Source organism: Primulina huaijiensis, chromosome 7, assembly GCF_012295235.1.
Source record: "Primulina huaijiensis isolate GDHJ02 chromosome 7, ASM1229523v2, whole genome shotgun sequence".
NCBI lineage: Eukaryota > Viridiplantae > Streptophyta > Magnoliopsida > Lamiales > Gesneriaceae > Primulina > Primulina huaijiensis.
Window position 1 is genome coordinate 171,138 of NC_133312.1, and position 7,283 is coordinate 178,420.

A 7,283-nucleotide genomic window follows, 5' to 3' on the forward strand; every position below is an offset into this window, starting at 1 on the left:
TGGGGGGAAGCTGTTCTAATAGAAAATTACCTTTTAAATAAGGTGTCCCGAAAGAAGCAAGACAAAAGTCCATACGAGTTATGGAAAGGTAGAAGACCTTTCTACCAATACTTGCGAGTGTAGGGGTGTCTTGCAAAGGTTGCAATACCCACTCCAAATAAAGTAAAGATAAGACCAAAAACTGTTAATTGCATTTTCATTGGATATGCTCAAAACAGTAGTGCTTATCGTTTTCTTGTTCTTTGAACACATATTTCCATGCAAATATAAGGAAGAACCAAGTTCATCCAAAAGATTATATGAGGCAATCGAAAGAGAAAAAGAGCTTGACCAAGATATTGAACCTAGACGTTCATCCAAACGATTATATAAGACAATCGAAAGAGAACAAGAGCTTGATCAAGATATTGAACCTAGACGTAGCAAGAAAGCTATGACTGATAAGTCATTTGGTCCGGATTTCATCACTTTCATGATGAAAAGTGAACCTTAAAGCTTCAAGGAAGCAATGAGTTCATCTGAGGAACCTTTTATGGAAAGAGGCTATCAATTCTGAAATGGATTCCATTTTACAAAACCACACATGGGAATTAGTGAATCTTCCTCCGGGAAGCAAACCACTAGGCTGTAAATTGATTTTCAAAAGGAAAATGAAATATGATGCAACCATAGATAAGTATAAAGCTAGATTGGTAATAAAAGGTTACCATCAACGGGAAGGGCTTGATTACTTTGACACATATTCTCATGTATCGAGAATAACCTCTATTCGTGTGATACTTGCTATTGCAGCCTTGCGAAATCTTGAAGTACACCAAATGGACGTAAAGACGGCTTTTCTAAATGGAAGTTGAGAAGAGGAAATTTACATGGAATAACTTGAGGGATTTTCTGCGATTGTGCAAGAAAATAAGGTTTGTAAACTAATGAAGTCTCTGTATGGCTTAAAACAAGCACCAAAGCAATGACACTAAAAATTTGATAAAGCCATGATAGAAAGTGGATTTAAATTCAGTGAATGTGACAAATGTGTATATATAAAGAATACTGAAAATGGATATGTCATTTTATAGATGACATACTTATTATTGGTAGTAATGATAAGATGATTAAATCCACCAAGAAGTTATTAAACTCAAGATTTGACATGAAAGATTTGGGCTTAGCTGATGTAAATCTTGTAATTAATATTCATAGAACATCTGACTGTCTGGTTCTAATTCAGTCACATTATGTGGACAAAATACTTGAGAAATTCAATAAAAATGACTCTGCATTGGCTAGAACCCGATAGATACCAGTTAGCATCTATCAAAGAATCGAGGTGAAAGTAAATCTCAATTAGAATACTCTCGAGTCGTTGGAAGTCTGATGTACTTAATGAGTTGTACAATATCAGACTTAGCTTGTGCAGTAATAAAATTGAGTAGATTCACAAGTAATCCAAGAGTCGAACACTAGAAAGCAATTATCAGATTGCTAAGATACTTAAGGTACACTCGTGATCATGGGCTGCACTATACCAGATACCCTGCTGTTATTGAAGGATACAGTGATGCGAATTGGATATCTGATATGAAATACTCAAAATCTACAAGTGGATTTGTATTCACTTTAGGAGGTGCATCAATTGCATGAAAATCTTCTAAACAAACTGTAAAAGCCAGATCCACGATGGAATCTGAGTTTATAGCTCTTGACAAGTGTGCTGAAGAGGTTGAATGGCTGCGTCACTTCTTAGAAGATGTTCCAGAATGAGAAAAACCAATGCCGACTATATGCATACATTGTGATAGCCAATCTAAGGTCACAAAATAAAATGTATAATGGTAAGTCTAAGCATATACGTCATAGATACAATACCATTAGACAACTGAAGTTATCTATGTTGACTATGTAAAGTCAAAGGATAATATAACGGATCCGCTAATCAAGGGATTAAACGAAGAGTTAGTTGCGAAATCGTCAAGGAGAATGGGGCTCAAGACTATAAAATAAATTGGGGCGAAAGAAAACCCAACCTACACTAACTGAAGATCCCAAGAACTAGGTTCAATGGGACAACCTAATCGCACTGATTTGGTATATCACTGTGGGGGTTATCCCTAGCCCATTCCTATTATGAAACAGTAAATGTTGAGGACAAGCTTACGAATTTTAATGATTCTGATGAGAAGAATATAGAATCACCTATGTGAGAGAGAAGTGGGGCCGCTTCGAAGGAATTGTAAGGCTCAATTCTAGATCATCTCGCAAAACCAGGCGTGTGTTCATGGCCAAAACGAACACAATCATGAGAAATGAATAATATCAGAGATAGTCTTGTGTGAAGTATATCTTAATTTACATAAACGGTAGAACAATTCAAGGACATCATGTCTACTGGTCAGCTAGTAAAGCAAATATATTTCATAAAAGAAGTAACATCTATCCTATGCAGGATTTAACTGTAGAACTTTGTCACCAAGATTTGTATCAATTTTCATTCATGTGAGGGATTGTTGGAAATTTCAAGTAATTTTAAAGATTGAATAAAAATTATGTCTCATGAATGTGAGAGTGTCTTTTGGCTCTCCTCATTCTTGAGTTAGTTGTGGCTCATTATTGTGGAAGTGTCTTTTGACTTTCCACATTTTTGAGTTAATTGAAGACTTTTGGCTCTTCATATTCTTGAGTTAATGGGAAGTTAATTAATCTTTCACGACTCTTGGTGTGCACTTTGGGGATTATAAATAGTGTGTTCATTTCCTCATTCCATATGCATAAAAAATGGTTTTTACATTCAAGATATCTTTCAAGCATTCTCTTGCATTTTATATTATTAGCTTTCTATTTGGCCTCCGTTAAATCTCGGTGATAAAGTGAAGGTATGTTTTTGGTTCGCCGGTGTAGTTACTTTGTGCTAAGTTGCTGCAAGGTTTTGCCGTTGTATCCTGAGAAACAATTGTCCGTCGAGATCCTCGAAGCACCGTCGGAGGGGACAAATCTGTTTTAAGGAAAATTTACTTCATACAGGATTCAGTTTGATTTACTGTTTTATTGTTGTTATTTTATGTACGATATTTATATTTTCAATAGTATGCTCATTTTTGTATGCATTTTTTGATTGTTGACTACCGAGATCTCAACAAAACATGCCCAAAGGATGAATTCCCTCTGCCGAACATGAATATATTTACTCATCAACAGTGGTTTGAAAACTTTTCATTTATAGATTGATATATTACGTATAATTAGATAAAGATAGCTCCTGAAGATGTTGCTCTGTCTGTATCTTTACGAGATTGCTTTCGTTCTCTACTTCTATATTTTTGTTATTAGCAATTTGACTAACAATACTTACTTCTGTATATTACATATTGGCAGTCTTTCAAAATTCTTTGATTTGTTTTATGTTTTTTGGGGTGTTTGAGATCTGGGCTTATCTAAAAATCCAATCTTTTTTAGGGAAATACCTCAATATATCATCTTTCGAAATATTTTTTCATTTTAATGAATGCCAGGTTTAAGCCTGTGCTTAAGAGTTTTGTTGGATCTTCGAGAGAGAGGAAACCATGCACGAAAATATCATTTCTATATACACTTATGTTAAGTTTCTGTTGTGCACTGTGCAATTCGCTTCTGTTTCTTTCTTTACTCTTCATGATAAGATCTGTGTTTTTTCTTTTATCTAGCTGGTACTATTTAATTTGATACTGATAAACATTGGTCCTGATTCTTCTGGAAGTACACTTGGAATGTCACCGAACAAATAAGAAGTCACATGTGAAGAAGTAACTCAGAGTGTACTTGGATCACTTGGTCATATATTCAGTCAGTTGAGAGCAGTCACATTAGTTGTTAGGGTCAACTAGTATCTATGTAAATGCATGTTATAGAAAGAGTTCAGTTCTCATTTTTTTTACTTCTGCACTTATATTATAACTTATTGTTCTCTGATAATAAAGAAGACTACTCTGGTTTTGGCTATCATGGACGTAGGTTCCATTGAACTGAACAACGTAAATCTTCTGTGTCATTTGATCTGAATTGAATGCTTTTATATTCTGTAAATTATAGACTTACTCTGATAAGCTGCACATAATTGGTTCTTGATTGATCCAACAGTTTTCTGGGAAAGGTTCGTAGCTTTGATTGTGTGTGCTTTGATATGATTATCAAATGATCACACACGTGGTATCAAGAGACAAGTTGCGAACATGGGATCAACGAAGTTCGATCTTGATAAATTTACGGGCTCCAATGATTTTAGCATGTGGTGAATCAAGATGAAGGTGCAATTAGTGCATAACAAGTTAGGAAGTGTTGGAGGCCACTCCAGACAAGAAGAAGGTTATGAATCTGGATACAAAAGCACACAATGCAGTCTTGCTAAGTCTATGTGATAAAGTCCTGAGAGAAGTGATAGAAGAAACAACCACATTGGCATTCTAGGGTAGATTGGAAAGGATTTGATCATCCTCGCTGATAGAGTGACCACAAGCAGCTAAAATATCAATAATGTTTTTCATTTTTCTTAGGTTATCCTTCATATTCTGATTTCCCTTCTTCATGGTTTGCAGTTTTAGCTTGTATTGCATCACCTTAGCTTTTGATCTTGAGGCAAATAACCTTGATACCCGAAGCCAAAGTCGGGAGGAAGTATTACTGAAATATCTACTACTAAAAATACCGCTAATTTTTTTTTTTAAAAAAAAACCAAATTTCAAATTTTAAAATCTTGCATGCATGCGCTACTACTGAGAAATACACCTTTTAAAAATAATCGTGATCAAATATCATATAAAAACACTACAGTTTAAAAATTGCCAATTCGGCCCTTAACCATGCATGAACGAAATAAAATGAGTAAAATACTGAAATTCAACATCATATCATAATAATGTATAAAATTGATCATGTCTACTCAAAGCTAATAAAAATGTGATGTGCGGAAAAGTGAGGTCCTCAGGTCTTGTGAGCACATCCAGCCCTGCCTACTCAGAGTTTGACACCTCCAGTCTCCTCCTCAAAATGCTCACCTGTATTACACACGTCTAGTGAGTCTAAAGACTCAACACACCTGTACAGATAATAACAAATACATATACATAACATGCAACAGTTAAAAATACTGTAACAAAATATGTTTCATGAACTTAAAAGCATAAACGTAAAAATGTCCTAGAAATCATATCGTGTTAAAACAGCTCATCATATCATCATATACTTATACATTTACTTGAATTGAATTCAGTTCATTAGTTGTGACTTCCGTATCATCTCTATTTGATGGATCCATCTACGTAACCATGGTACCCGGCGGCTGTCGGACCTCAGCTACAGTATTACCCATCCACTGTGCCTTGGCCTCATCATCATCGTATACATATATCGTCAGTCACAGCCAATTCACATCTTTCTAAAATATCATCATTTTCATCATTTAGCAAAAATCATGCATATACGAAATGTTTCTTAAAACCAATCATGCAACGTATTTTCATAATTTCATAAAAATCATATACGTGATACTAAACATTTTAAAATATGATAAATTATGCTCAGGGCGCTGTCAGGACTAAAATCTCGACTCGAGTGCAAAATGACCATTTTGCCATTGGAAATCCAAAATGACAATTTTACCCCTGGACCTCTACATTTCAACCCGAAACTTACCAAACTCCTTAAAACATCCCAAAACATATTTAAAAGTATTTCTTAGACGTAAACTCGAGCCCGTTTCAAAACTTAAATGATTCGTTTTAAAACTTGGACCGGGGTCTCGGTTTTAACCCGAATCAACCCGAAACTTAACCAAATCTTATCTCAAATCAATTCATGTCTTAAATATACTAGACCAGCCCCTAACCAAACAATTTCAGACCCCGTATGGCCCCCAAACCCATGCTGAAAGTTGCTGGAAAAATCTGCAACTTACCACTCGAAACCCTAGACGCACCACCTTCCATATTTTCGATCCTAGCCTACAACCGACGGGACCAGCCACACACCAGCCCCTCCTAGCCCACCTTAGAACCCTATTGGACCTACCTGACTCACGGCCACAGCCCCATGCAAGCACCACAATGCACACGCTCGCCATTTCCTGAAACTGCAACAACCGAGCCAACCCTCACCCGTCTCCCTCTTGCGACTTCTAGGACAGGACCAACAGTGTTCGAGCCTTTCCAGACCATGACTCAGACCCACCAGAGTCTGGTCCAAGGCCTGGAGTCGCTCTTGCACCATCGGTTCACACATAATCACCGACCTAGCCAAAACAAGCCCTAACCGAAAGTTTCACACTAGGTTACCCAACAACTCAACCAAGCCGTGACTCCAGCTCCTAGTTCCCTTAATCCTAGTCATGTGCAGCCCCTTTACATCATATATCTAGCAGCCCCTTGCAATAAAGTCAAGAAAACGCGAGGATACAACACAAGAATGCACAATCATATCGAAACTTGCACAAAAACGAACCCTCACGCTAGTCGAAAGGAATCATCATGCATTTACATATATAACCGCAATAATATGGCGTGGATGAAGAGGGAAGAAGATACATGCGTGCCTTGATGATTATAAGCTCACAAACTCGAAGAAACGCGCGTCAGGGAAGCACCAGAAGAGCAGAGAGGGAACTTTCTTGAAAGAAAATGGAAGAATTTCGATGGTTGCTGGTTGCTGCTGCAAAACCGAGAGGTAGAGGCTGCTGATGGGGAGAGAGGGGCGGCCACTAAGAGGGAATAGGGTTAGGGTTTGCTAAGGTAGGTTTTAAATAGATAATACGGCTTAATCAAAATTTTAAAATGATAAAAAGGAATTTTGAGCCTATTAAGCTTTAAAGCAACCCAACAAGTCCACAATTGCTCCCGAAAAATATTTCGTTTAGGTACGTTTTTGAAAATATTGCTCGCGCCTTCAAAAAGTCCTCCGAATAGTTAAAATTTGCATACCAGTTAAAAATATAGTCCGGAGGGTAAAAAACTCAGCCAAAGCTCATTTTCAAAAATCATACTTAAAACACCTCTTATAAAATAATTAAAAATAATTATTCAATAAAAATATTGTTTCCTGAATATCCCCGCTCTCCGTCCCTCGATCGAGCGCGAAATGCAACTTAAACCTTAATGTATGGAACTTTAAAATAACTCATGAAATGAACTCTACTCATGTAACAGCCATGCATTAAACACATAAAAATCAATAAACACATATTTAAATAAAATCATAGATTGTATACATTCATATATGTTACGTAATTTAAATTTCATGGACCTTACAATTATACCCAATCATTT